The 13,346-nt window shown below is 37.8% G+C and overlaps 1 protein-coding gene across 4 annotated transcripts in view; it reads right to left on the bottom strand.

The window, feature by feature from the left end:
* Positions 1–13,346, bottom strand: part of SLC25A21 (solute carrier family 25 member 21) — a 265,783-nt gene that overhangs the window by 98,901 nt on the left and 153,536 nt on the right. The gene's annotated exons all lie outside the window — the stretch shown is intronic.

Raw genomic sequence — 13,346 nt, 5'->3', positions numbered from 1 at the left:
ACCCTTTTCATGATTATTTCTGCAGTTACAGACTGGCAAAATCTGAAAGTAATAGAAACATCCTATTTGCTAAAATAAACGAATACACTGAACTCTTTTCTTCTAAAAGTCTATGTGGCAATTCCTCCTAAGGGACAAAAAAAATAACAAGAAAAAGATGGAGTTTGAACTCAAAGCAAACATAAAAGCTTTACTTACAAAAAATCAATTACACACCCCAATTTGTTTTTACCAGCAGCCGAAGGAAAACCTGGTTAGCATGCTGCAGGATCCAAACACCTTGAATCTACATGTTTCACCAAATTTTACATTATGGCTATTTCTAATAAACAAACTTACAATTAGAGACACCTGTTAAAAGTGCCTGTGCTCTGTTCACACTTCATGTAGTATCTTAAAGTGACAGCATATTAAAATGTCAATGTAATTCTTTTGCATTACAGAAGTATTTATAACAGAAAGTGCAATTAAATTCTCTGCGCCTAAGTACTTGTATTCAACTTGCTTAGTGTACAAGAAAAGTACTAAAATACACTGGTGTAAAAGGGAAAACTATCACAAATGAAGATTATGATATTACAAAGCACAGCATTACAAAAGACAAGGACAGAAAAAAAATCAATATCTAGACTAATGCCCCTCAATTTTATGTACTTATTAAGCACATAATATATTTTTTCTATATGTAGTCCAACAATTTTAGATGTATAGGCCTATATTGTAAAGTCAGTATTGCAGATAAAAGAAATGTAAATACACTTAAATTATTTATTCAAAACTTTGCTTTTGATTATGTGTCCAGACACTATACAACTTGCACATCCATGAAATATTCTTTGAATTGGACCCCTCCAGCACAGACATATGTGCCCAGCTCATGTCAGAGGTTTCTGAGTGGTAACTAACCCACATTATGGAATACACCTGAGAAACAGAACAAGATAATACACCTTCAAATAGTTTCTACAGATCCTTTTTATAGAGATCACTAATACAGTGATGGTGCATTTACTGCAAAATTAAACAAAAATTCCAGCTTGATAAAGTGGATTGCTATGGGAAAATTTCACTTTGAAAAACATTTGTCAGTTTAGAGGAAAATTCCAACAAATAAAAAAGTTTACATTTATCAGAAGTGAATTTCTAACAAAACCTGGCTAAAATATTCCATGTCATGAACTCAAGCCCATGCAGACCATCAGTGCAGAGCATCTGAAATACTCCATCCTTATTTCAAAGCTCAGTGGAGCATGAAGGGTGCTGCACAGTCTTGTGGCAGTGCCCTAGTGAAAGGTAAACTTAGACTGTCCTTTAAAAATGTTTCACATTTCCTCATCTATTTAAAGTCACAGACATACATATCACCATGAATTTCCAAAAAATCTTATGTCATAATGCCAAATTATCCACCAATATTGGGTGTATGTAACTCATTATTCTGAGCCACAGGATTTTGTGGAATGGATCTAACAACATTGTAATCAAGGGTATATTACTTTCACCCACCTGTCCTGACACATTGCCCCCGTCACCACTTCGTAGTAGAAGGAACAAAATGAACTGCCTCTCAGGTATTTTTTCTCACAGCCTTAGCTTTAATGGAATTAATGTCAAGTAAATTTGATGGTCTGTAAGCTGTAGTACATGTAGTCCATTTTCACTTCTGGCACACTTCTGCTACTGAGGCAGAAACCTTTGGCAGAAGGACAGAGGGGACAGCTAGGACTGTTCTTCAGGACACCCTTGGTAGTCCTGGTATGCTTCAGGAGACCTTCTCTGATGAAGGTGTGAGGCTGAGAGGATTGCAGTCCTTGCTCTGCTACTGACTAATGGAAGTGGTTTCTGTTTACTCCCTCTCTTTTTCTTTTTGATAGGAATTAAAACTTTTATGATGTTCTTAGGACTGCTGCAAAGACTGCTTGCACAGTGTTCAAAATATATGAAGTACAAGGAGCATTCAGCATCCATATCACTTCTGTAGTTTCACACTAGCTTCCAAAGCAGTAGCTTCATCATTTTGAAATCTGAAAAGTTTACTGAAAATTCTAATGGCTAATATATCACAAAAAGATGTTTTCTTCTAACATATTTGTCTCTGCTTTCTGAAATACAAGTCGCCAAAACTTTAGCTGGTCAAATTTCTGTTTATTCTGGGTTTTATTATGCTCTGAATAAAAATCCTGGTCTATTTTTCAAACATGGAAGCTTTCAAACACCAGTATTTCAAGAAACTGTTTGTTTAGAAGCTAACTTGTCTGCAAATAAAAAATAACCTCTTTCTAAAGGCTTCTGGCAATTTATTCATGTTGATTTAAATTTGGTGCAACTGCAGAAATTATGCCTTCCAAGAGCACCTGTGAATTGGCCTTGTGCTGTACGAGTTTTATGATTTGTCACCGAAGGCTGAAGTTTACGTTATCCTAAAGCAATGTGACTAAGTGGGAGGAAGGACTGTGGGCCAAGCCTTTCAAAGCTGTTTCATGTAGCTCCACTGCACTCAGACTAGCCAAGAATAGTGGAACTGTTGTATCCCCAGCACATATAACACAACTCTGGGAGTTGTTCTAATTGATGCTGATGGGTCTGTCCTGGCAGCCACAAAAAGCTGGAGTATAAAAGACATTCTGATCATTGACTTTTTTCCAGAATTACCTATTCCCATACAACAGTTTGTGAGGAACAGGTGAAGCAGAGCCATTAACCCACCGCTATACCACCTACCACCTAAGGATTTCTGTTCCATTAAGAAAATTTTCCAGTGCCAAAATCTCCCTTAAGGTTCCTTGAGCTGTCAGAAGAGCACTAAAAGACAAGAATAAGACTTTACTCTTCTTCTTCAACAGCTCTCAATACTTCTGCTGTACATATTTATACAAACGCTGCAAAGAGAGTAAGTAGAAATGGCATCAGTAATGCATCTAATTGATCTCAAAATATTGTTTGGCTAATCAGCGAATGGTTTCATGTATACTAGTGTTCAGCCCCAACTGGGACCAGACTACGCAGTCTCTCTCTCGCTTCCCCCACCCTCCGAGAGAATAGGGGGAGATGATATAAGAAAAACAGCTCAAGGTTTGAGATAAGGATGGGGAGAAATCCTTAAAGTTACCATTACGGGCAAAACAGACTCGACATGGGGAAAACTATTCATTTATTTCTAAAACTAGCAGGAGAATGACACAGAGAATAAGATAACCTCCCCCCACCCCTCCCTCTTCCCAGGCTTAACATTATCTCTACTACCTTCCCCTCCCGAGCGGCACAGAGAGGAAGAGGGAATGGGGGTCGCGGTCAGTTCATCATGCGTTGTTTCACGCCGCTACTTCATCGTCGGGGGAAGAACTCCTCGCATTCCTCCTCTGCTCCAGTGTGGGGTTCCTCCCACGGGCCACAGTCCTTCGTGAAACTGCTCCGGCGTGGGTCATCTCTTCCATGGGGTGCAGTCCCTCAGGAACAGCTGCCCCAGCGGGCCCTCCTCCACAGGCCACAGCTTCCTTCAGACCTCCACCTGCTCCGGTACGGGGTCCTCCACGGGCTGCAGGTGAATCTCTGCCCCTCTGTGGACCTCCACGAGCTGCAGGGGGACAACCTGCTCCACCATGGTCATCACCACAGGCTGCAGGGGAATCTTGGCCAGGAGCCGCATTACTCCTCCCCCTCCTTCTGAACTGACCTTGGCATCTGCAGCCGTTCCTCACAACAGGCTGGCAGATGCCTCTCAGGATCCTTTTTACATCTTATTCACTTCTCATCTCCTCTCCACTTCTTGCAGCCAGGCCGGGCCGAGTTGGGCCCAGTCGGCTGCCTAGTGGGAGGCCAGAGGGTGAGGTCTGCAAGGCCCATAAGGCTTGCGCCTCCCCATATCTGCCCCCACTCAGCTGCTTCACATCTTCTCCTTCTTTCTTTTTTCCTGTTTTCCCCTTCTTAAATATGTTATCGCAGAGGCGTTATCATGGCACATTCTGCTACCAATTGGCTCGGCCTTGGCCAGCAGTGGGTCCACCCTACGCCCGGCCGAGTCCACTGAACAAAGGGGAGCAACTTCTAGCAGTTTCCTACAGAATCTACCACCTTAGGCCCCCCTCACTAACAAAACCAGAACAACTAGCTTCTGTAGCAGAGCCAGCTGAAGATATCTGGTACTATTAACCTTGTTCTACAGGTGTCATAATGCATGTGAGCATGACACATTCATCATCATTCTTTTAGTACTTTTCTCATGATCTGTCATGGCAAACTTGCTGAGAGTGCACTCAATTCCACTGTCCATGTTGCTGACAAAACAGCACTGGTCTCAACAATGACCCTTGAGGAACGCCACTCACCACCAGTCTCCACTTGGGCATCGAGCCTTTGACCACAACTCTTTGAGTGTGACCATCCAGTCGATTCCTTATCCACCAAGTGGTCTGTCTATCAAATCCATGTCTTTCCAGTTTAGAGACAAGGATGTTGCATGGGACAATGTCTAATGCTTTGCACAAATCCAGGTAGATGACGTCAGTTGCTCTTCCCTTATCCACCAACGCTGCAACCCCATCGCAGAAGGCCACCAAATTGGTCAGGCATGAATTGCCCTTAGTGAAGCTGTGTTGGCTGTCACCAATCACCTCCTTATTTTCCATGTACCTTAGCATACTTTCCAGGAGGATCTGCTCCATGATCTTGCTGGGCACAGAAGTGAGACTGACCAGCTTGTAGTTCCCCATGTCTTCATTTTTTCCCTTTTTAAAAATGGGAGTTATGTTTTCCCTTTTCCAGTCAATGGAAACTTCACCAGACTGCCATAACTTCTCAAATATGATGGACAGTGGCTTAGCAGCTTCATCAGCCAGTTCCCTCAGGACCCACACATGCATCTCATCAGGTCCCATGGATTTGTGCACCTTCAAGTTCCTTAGATGGTCTCAAATCTGATTTTCTTCTCCAGTGGGTGGTGTGTCATGCTGCTCAGCAGAACTAAATGAAAAATACACACCACTGCCTGGAGAGAGAGGTCTCAATTTACTTCCTTCTGTATTGCTCCCTCTACACCTACACTTTTTATGGACAGTTTGTTCTATTTTTTAAAAAAAATTTTCATGTTGTTGTTGAATTAGCTTTTGGCCAAGTTAGAGAGTTATCTCTGCTGAATGCAGGGCTGGCATAAGGAAGTGTAAGCCTCCTTTTAGTAGCCATGAATTATTACATCTGTTGAAGCTGTAATATAAAATTTCAACCTTAATTACATGTTTCACAGAAAAGTCAACAGCTTTTTGTAATGTGCAATCATTTGTCATGGTAATAATAGCGAGAAATTTTGCAGTACTGTGCAATTTTATTAACAGGCAACTTTAGGAATCCTTTATTCATTCAAATTTGACAAAGTATTTAGACACATGAATTAAGTATTGCTGAGCCAATAAATGAGTACTCTGAAGAACAGGAATTAATTTATCCAGGATTCAAATGGTTTGATGCCTCTAACTTAAGCTGTTCCACAATCAATTGAACTGAAGTGACAGTTCATGCAAAGCAAAACAGGGAGGTTTCACCCTCAATTCCTTCTCTCCTATTCCTACTCCTTTTTTCCTGTGCAGTCCTGCTCCTTTCTCTGCGATAGTTCTGACGCTCACTGAATCCTTCTAATAAGCTGATTTAATTAACAAATTCATTAGAAACTGTACCAATTAGTCTTCTCCTAGGATGATATGTTGTATAGGCCCATGGGAAATGACAACAAGGTCTACAGCTTGTGTAAGGAGTGTTGCTGAATGAGGGAGATAAGCATCTGGTCCTTTCAGCAACAATGAACTGCAAAATTGGAACTTCCTGTCTCATGAAATTGAAAACTATATTTCAGTATATTCATAAATTTCCTGAGACATATGCCATATATTGTTACAATGCATTATCTGTATAACAATGCAATTGTAAGCTGTTTCACTTCTTAGATATGTCAAATTATTTGGATAACAAAACAATTTGGCAAGAAAAAGAAGATATATGAAAAGGAAAATTATGTATTACTATTAACTTAAAAATTCACCTTTCAATGACTAAATTAGGGAAGTCTTTTACATATCTAACCTTGCATTATTTTTACCTATCTATTCTTGCATTATTTTTATTCCCCCTGTGGTGGAAGTCAACATACACCTTCAGAGGAACATTTTTGTCCATACTAACTGGACTTCATATTTTAAGAGAAGATATAACCCTATGAAATATGTTCTATCAGATGAGACCAATAAAATGTCAATCATGCAAATGAAACATCATATTTAACTTAGAGACATAATAAATATATACGTATACATAGTTGATTAGTACACAGTTTTGTATTACAAGAGAGCTGATCTAACAGTATGTAGCCAGTAGAAAACACTTTTTAATTGTTTAATTTTCTGATATATCATCAAACTGAATAACAGTTTTGCAATTGCTAGATCTGACATAAGGGAAATGGTGGGGCCATACTACATACATTAGAGAAAGGAGTTAGGTGGCAAGGAACCAGGAGCAGGACTAACTCTTCTAGTGTCAGACCACCCTTTCACCAGATTAAAACATCATACTCCAGTTTAATGATAGTGTACACACATATGCCTTTCATGCATACCTTTAGCATATAGTTTGGTCGTTGCCACTAATGACCTGTCTGGGCTGCCCCTTTCTTTATCCTGGTATTGCCTGTTACACAACTGTGTGAAGAAACAATTCAGGAAATCAAGCTGGTCAAAAAGAAATACAACCAGAAGATGATTAATTGATCAGTTTTGCACTGTGTCAGCTCCCTGAACTGCCACTGCATGGCAGTGTAAGTGTCAAGGGAAAAAAATGTAATTTGAAAAGAATTGAGCTTAAAATGTTGCGGAACCACATTTTCAAACAAACTATGCCTTCATTCACTTATTTCTAAGATATTAAGAAAGTAAAAAAAGTTTTTTTCCTTTTTGCTTTTCTTTTCCTAATGTGTATTCCAGTTTAGCAATCTCAGAACTACTTAGTTTGGTCTTTTCAGTTTGTAGCTGACTCACTCAGGGAAAAGCATCATAAGACAGCAGAATAATCTAAACACCTGCTGCTGCGCATAGGCACTTTCTCCAACACAGTTCCCATTTGTCTTGTCCTCCTTCCTCCCTTATACTGTCTCTAGCACTTGCCTGAATCTTGCATTGAGTTGATTCACCTCACTAGAGTGCTAAAGAATGAAGTATACAACGTATCTCTGGAGAGAAACCACCTTGATCTACATTACTACTCCTGGGCAGATGCTAGATGGATACTATCACATGCAGCACTCAAAAATATATATCTCTTCTCTCTGTTACCGACCCAGAACTCCATCATGTACATAGGGGCACTTGCAGCACTTTCTAACCACCTCACTGCAGACATGTATGTGGCAGCCAGTACTATTTTGTCCCTGCTCCAGATTTTGGGAAATGGATAAAAAGGTATAAAGAATGGCAGTACTTTTGTGGGTAGGAGAAGGTAGTACTGCTATGGATCAACAATCCATTACTGGGATAAGGGAAAACCAGGAAGGTCACAGCGCCTCGGAGGCACAATTCCTTCTGTGTGCTGCTCGTCAGCTGGTGCCGCTGAGCTCTGCCCCTGGCTCAATTTGGGTTGTAAAAGCACAATCTAACCCGCTGCCTTCTCACCAGGGAGTCATCAGCTTACTACAACATTGCAGCAGCTAAAAACTTGCAAATATTTCCTTAGGTGTTTTTTTTTGTTTTGGTTTTTTTTTTTTGTTTTTTTTACTCTCTTGAGGAATAAATTCAAAAGACATCTCTATTGTGCCAAGATTATTTTGGAGATGGTATTTTACTTGCATCCTTCTCAACACAAAGACTCTTGTTTCTCAAAACCCCCTCTAGACCTAGAATACACACTGATGCATCTGCTTGTAAAAACATACAAAAAGCATAGTTCATAAAGATATTATCTCTCTTTTTATTTATTTATAGATTTACTTGGCACTTACTGGCCTAATGCAGTTATTTTAGGGACATACTTAGATACAGTATTAATGGCCAACTTCTCTGAGGGAATTATTGGCATTGCTACAGTTACATAGTGCTTCCAACATATACAGATTTATTCTCTTGCATCCATAGCTTCTAAAAGCTAGCTTAAATACAAGTAAGGAAAAAAAATAAAAGAAATGTAAAGAGGTAGAAAAATTATTTTCTATTTATTGTAAATTAAGACATTAAATAGTGATTTTCCATACTTACACTTTCTCCCACTCATTTTACTACATGATCAAATACTAATAAAAGTAAATATAGGGGTTTTTTTTTCTTTTTTTTTCCTTTTTTTTTTGACAAAGTGGTTCCTTACTTGCTTTATTCTAGACATGTTCCATCCATGGTTAGAAATCAGGCATGACAGTGGTCTAATGCAAAATTTTTGTCCATGGAGAAATCAGGCATGACCATGGTCTACTCCTGAATGTGATCTTAGTGTTTTATACCACTGACAAATCATTAACATCTGTTAATAACTCAACTAGTTACTTTGTTAGATTGTTTTAAAAAAATGTTATGTACACCATAGATGTCTCCAACTCACAACCTATGTAACCTTTCCCTGCTGCTTAATCCATATTTAAAATATTACTTTAAAATGCATACATGTTAAAAACTATCCCATTTCTTTGTCTCCAGACTACTTTTGTAACTATGCTAACATCTGTCCATTTCCACTCCCCAATTCCCACCTTAAATACTTATTTTCAGCATATATTTTTCTTGTAAATAGAATCCCATGTACTTTCTCACCTCCTAGCCCTCCACTTTCTGCTTTCCGCTCTTGCTCTCATTCCAGTCTATCCCTCATGGTTTCACTTAACTCATATTTTAAACACAGGATTGATACAGAGAAAAGATTATTTAAAGAGCTTCTTTGATTATCTCACACTAATTTAGGCTTGGGAAACAAAAAATGGGGACATGCCAGGCATCTACTGTGTCTAAAGGGAATAAACAAAGAGGAAAGGGAACAATGTACGGGAAAGGGGATGTAGGTAGTTATGGGTGAAACTGCATAATGGAAATATTGGAACATTAGAAAATAATTCCTGGCTGTGAGAAGCAATAAGCTCTGCAGGAGCCTCTCAAGGGAAACAGAGGGAGCTTGTCACCTGGCACACTTTAAAATAGGCTGGACAAAAGCTGAGTTTGGGGCCAAGCAGCTTACAGAGGCACGAATTGAGGAGAGGAGCGGAGAGGAGTGGAGCAGCGAGGCGAGGCTGCTGAACTCAGCAGCAGGATGGGCATTTCTGAGTGCTGGTACAGCAGCGGCAGGAGGAGGGAGGACATGATGGACAAGGGCTGTAACACCTCATTTGCGAACTGGCTGTGATTTTAAGTGTTGGTTCTACAGAAGTGGTATAAACTGCCTCCAGTACAGCCCTGGGTAAAAGGCTAGCAGTTCTGGTACCGTTCCTCATTGCCATGAACAAGCACATGAATAGGGAAAAAGATATCCAATGTCCAAAATAAATGAATCAGATTCATAAACAACGTACAGGACAGTCCACATCACACTGAGAGCTAAGATACTTAACATTATTTCTTTCTCACTAGTAGAGTATAAGGGGTACTGAGACAATTTACATAACTCAAAAAAGGTACGTTACCATAAGTTATATTAATTCATCTTTTTTTTTGTTTGTTTTTTGACAGTAATACAATGGCATATCCTGAGGCTGTGGGAATCTAAACATATAAAATAATTAAACACATATATTGTGTTTAATACAAACCATAACACACAATATAATACTACAGGGTATTTTCTGTACAAATACAGCTATATTTTTCCAGATCTGTCAGCTGACCCACAAATCCAAAACATTTCAAACTGAATTTCATTTTTGTCAGGAAGACTTTGTCATGGTTTCTGACTCATGTAAATGTCCTGATTATCTGTAGAAATTTTGAGATACTACAAAGAGAATCCAAGTGTTTCTACAGTGTCTTCATTTATACAGTTTCTTTTATCCCGAAGGATCTTGACACTCTTTATAAAATATACATATGGTGTGCCTACAAATACAAAAAAAAAAAAGGCACACAGGAACAGAAATCACTTTGACCAGCACTGAAAATCAGAGCATCTGTTTAACAGTGCACATCAATATTGTTCTTTAATTCACAGAAGGATTTAAATTGGAATAGTATATCTAGCCAGAATTATTAGCCCTTGTGCCCTTATTCAATCCTAACAGATTGCACATAGAAGGAAAAACAAAGGGCAAATTACAGAGCCTTGGATCACATTCACATGCAAATTATTGTAACCTTGAGATAAGTTCTTACTATACAAAACTTGGATCTGTAAGGAAATATTTAAAGAATTTCAATGCTGAAATTCAAATGCCAAAACTAGAGTATAAGCTACAATATGCACACAAACCCTATGAACAATTGTGCCAAAGGCCACTGATAAATCAAGTAACACTAATCCCAGAGAAAAGCCTTGACATTTGGTTGAAATAAGGACAATAAGTTTAGTTGGTCAGGGATTATTTTTACTAGGTTTTTTTTTCTGTAAAATGAAAAAAACATTTCTCAAGAAATGATCAGTTTCAATACATTTTTATACACTTCTTTTAGATGACAATCGATGTTGTTGTCTACATTTTAAGCCCAAAACTTCTGTTTTCCTAGTTCAAAATTACTTAAAAGTAGTTGAAAAGAAAAAAAGCAATAGAAGTAAAAACTTCCAAAATTCAAAATTAATTAAATTAAGAGTTTCGTTGGCCAAAACTCATTGTTTTTATAACAGTCTTCTGAGAGTTGAACTGTTCATTCCGATACAGAATTGTTTGCTATCCTGATAATTTTCCCAGGATAGGAAGACTGTTTTCTGCTTAAAACTGTTACAAATCTATCTCAAGCAGTTTGCATCAAGTAATGTGAACTTAACATGGCCTGATGCGAAGCAACTGAGCCATGGTCATTTGGAAATGGTAACAATGTATAAGGACAATGAACTCTTCCTTAAACCAATGTTTTTCAGAAACAGGCTCCACTACTGCTCACTCAAACAATAAAGACCAGAAATCAAAGAGGAATTAATGGTATAAAGGAAGTAGCTCTTGCAAAACAACAGATGGAATGAGATCGGAAACACATGTAGTAAGCTGAACTTTTTTAATAAGACCAAAATGACAGAATTGGAACAAAGGAACAAAATGGATAAACATGCACACAAATCAGCAGAACATTTGCTAACTAGAAATGGGTCTGTAATGCAGAGTCCAAATCTGGACTTATATCCCAAATTATTTTCTAAATCTGGGGCTTTAGATCCGTGATGTCGGTCTAGATTTTTGCAGAAAGACTGGCAAATCATTAAATCTCTGTCATTACGAGATGAAAATTTTCTCCAAAGTTTCTAAGGTGAATTATTGATCTAATTTTTTTTTAATGTTGGTATCACATATAACATGGAAAGTCAGTTCACATCAAGATGCTGATCTAACACTGAACTGTGTAAAAAGATGTAGAAGTACAAGCAACATGGACTGCATGGACTTCCCCAGATTCTGCCAAAGGTGAGAAACAGCTTTAAGGAAAAAAAACAGAGAGGTCAAATAGGTGGATCAGGAGAACAAGTTACACTTATTAACTTACTCTCCTGATAAACTGAAGTAAATGCTTTTGAAAAATGTCTTCTGTGTCTCTCTTAGACATAGTTTTCCAAATAGCACACCCATCCCAATGTGAGGCTGTGTTATGAATATGTAATTATGTCTGAAAATAGAAGAGATTGTTTAAATAAAAAGAAAAAAAATTAAAATAATCTGGAACTGTCGTTATTTGGATTAACCAGAGAAGTACTAAAACACTGCCTGTTGAATATATGTTTAATTTGTTAGGACACAAGTTACCCTGATGATTCTCCTGATAAAATAATAAACTAGACTTCCTCCAAGTCCTTTAGATGGTTGGCTTATGATAACATTTACCACTCTTCGAACACATGGTCTGGAAGTAAAAAACGCTTAATCCTCAAATAATATGAACTAACGTATCTTCACTGAAGTCAACACAGATCTAGAGCAAAATTTTGAAGTAGTCTGACATGAGAGAAACCATCTTTCTTTCCAATATTTGTCCCAAAACATATACTGATGTCAAATTACTGTCAAAATGAAAGAGATAAGTAAATGATTCATCTAATCCACATAACATGTTTTCTGTTCATAGGACTTTCAGACACAAATATTTTCAAATGTGTTATGTATTTGAAAGTTTTTGGTGATGCCTTGTTATTTTTTCTTTATTATTTGAAAGCACTTAATCATACATTTCTTTATATTTGTTTTCTACTAAATTCTGTCATGCAGACAACTGTTAAAAAAAATTACAAGTATGGTTTCCATTTCCTAACTACACAATACCAAGTCACATCCAAAATTACTACTTCTGCTTCAATATATGTTTCACATATGTATGAATACTTGCACAGGCAACTTTAAAATTTGTTTTCAAGAACAGTGGAGTCACTAAAACTCATCTGTATAAATACTAGTGGTAATCAATGAAAAAGAGAAAGCAGATATAAATGTAAACAACTTATAAATATGAGGAAATATCAGCCAAAATTTTATTTCTAGTCATAGTTCTAATTTTGCAATAGCACTCTTGGTTGCATGCATTTTTTGAGGTGTTAAAATGTGAAGCAAATTATATGTTAGTGCATGTAGTTCAGAACTTATCAACCTCCTGAAATGTCAGTTTTATGCTAGCAACCCAGTAGGAGCAAAATTTTAAATTTTTTTTTTTCTTTTTCTGAAAAGTCAAGCTACTCAGTGCTATAGGACTACATCAGAACATAACCTGGAGCCATCAGACAGACCACAGTAACATCCTCCAGTTATCAGTCAGGCTTGCTTGACTGATCCCTCAAACAACATTAGCTTTCCTGTGTCTTCATACAACTCCCTGTAATTCTCTTCCTTTCTCTCACCAACTCCACCTGTGAGCTGCTGCACAAGTATTAATTTTCCAACAATTAAACGTTATTAAGTTCTGATTTTTGTACATTTGCTTCAGCCAAAACATCTGCCGCTAGAACACAAAGGATAAACTATCTGGAAAAGCACTTCACTATTTTTAATTTTAAAGTAACATATACAACAATGCATCTATCATGATCCCACACACCCTTTCGTACATCTGATGGATAAAAATGACATTACAGTCTGCACTACACTTAAGACCCAAAAAAGGGCCCAAAATAAGCAAAACCAATTCTTTATCCAGACTAAGACACTTTTCTCCTCACTTCCCAGTAAAGAAAGATCATCTAGGTTTCTTAATTAAAAAGTAGACTTTCTA

This window comes from Chlamydotis macqueenii, chromosome 5 (genome assembly GCF_036417535.1).
Source record: "Chlamydotis macqueenii isolate bChlMac1 chromosome 5, bChlMac1.mat, whole genome shotgun sequence".
NCBI classification, from domain to species: Eukaryota; Metazoa; Chordata; class Aves; order Otidiformes; family Otididae; genus Chlamydotis; species Chlamydotis macqueenii.
This window is presented reverse-complemented; position numbering and strand designations above follow the sequence as displayed.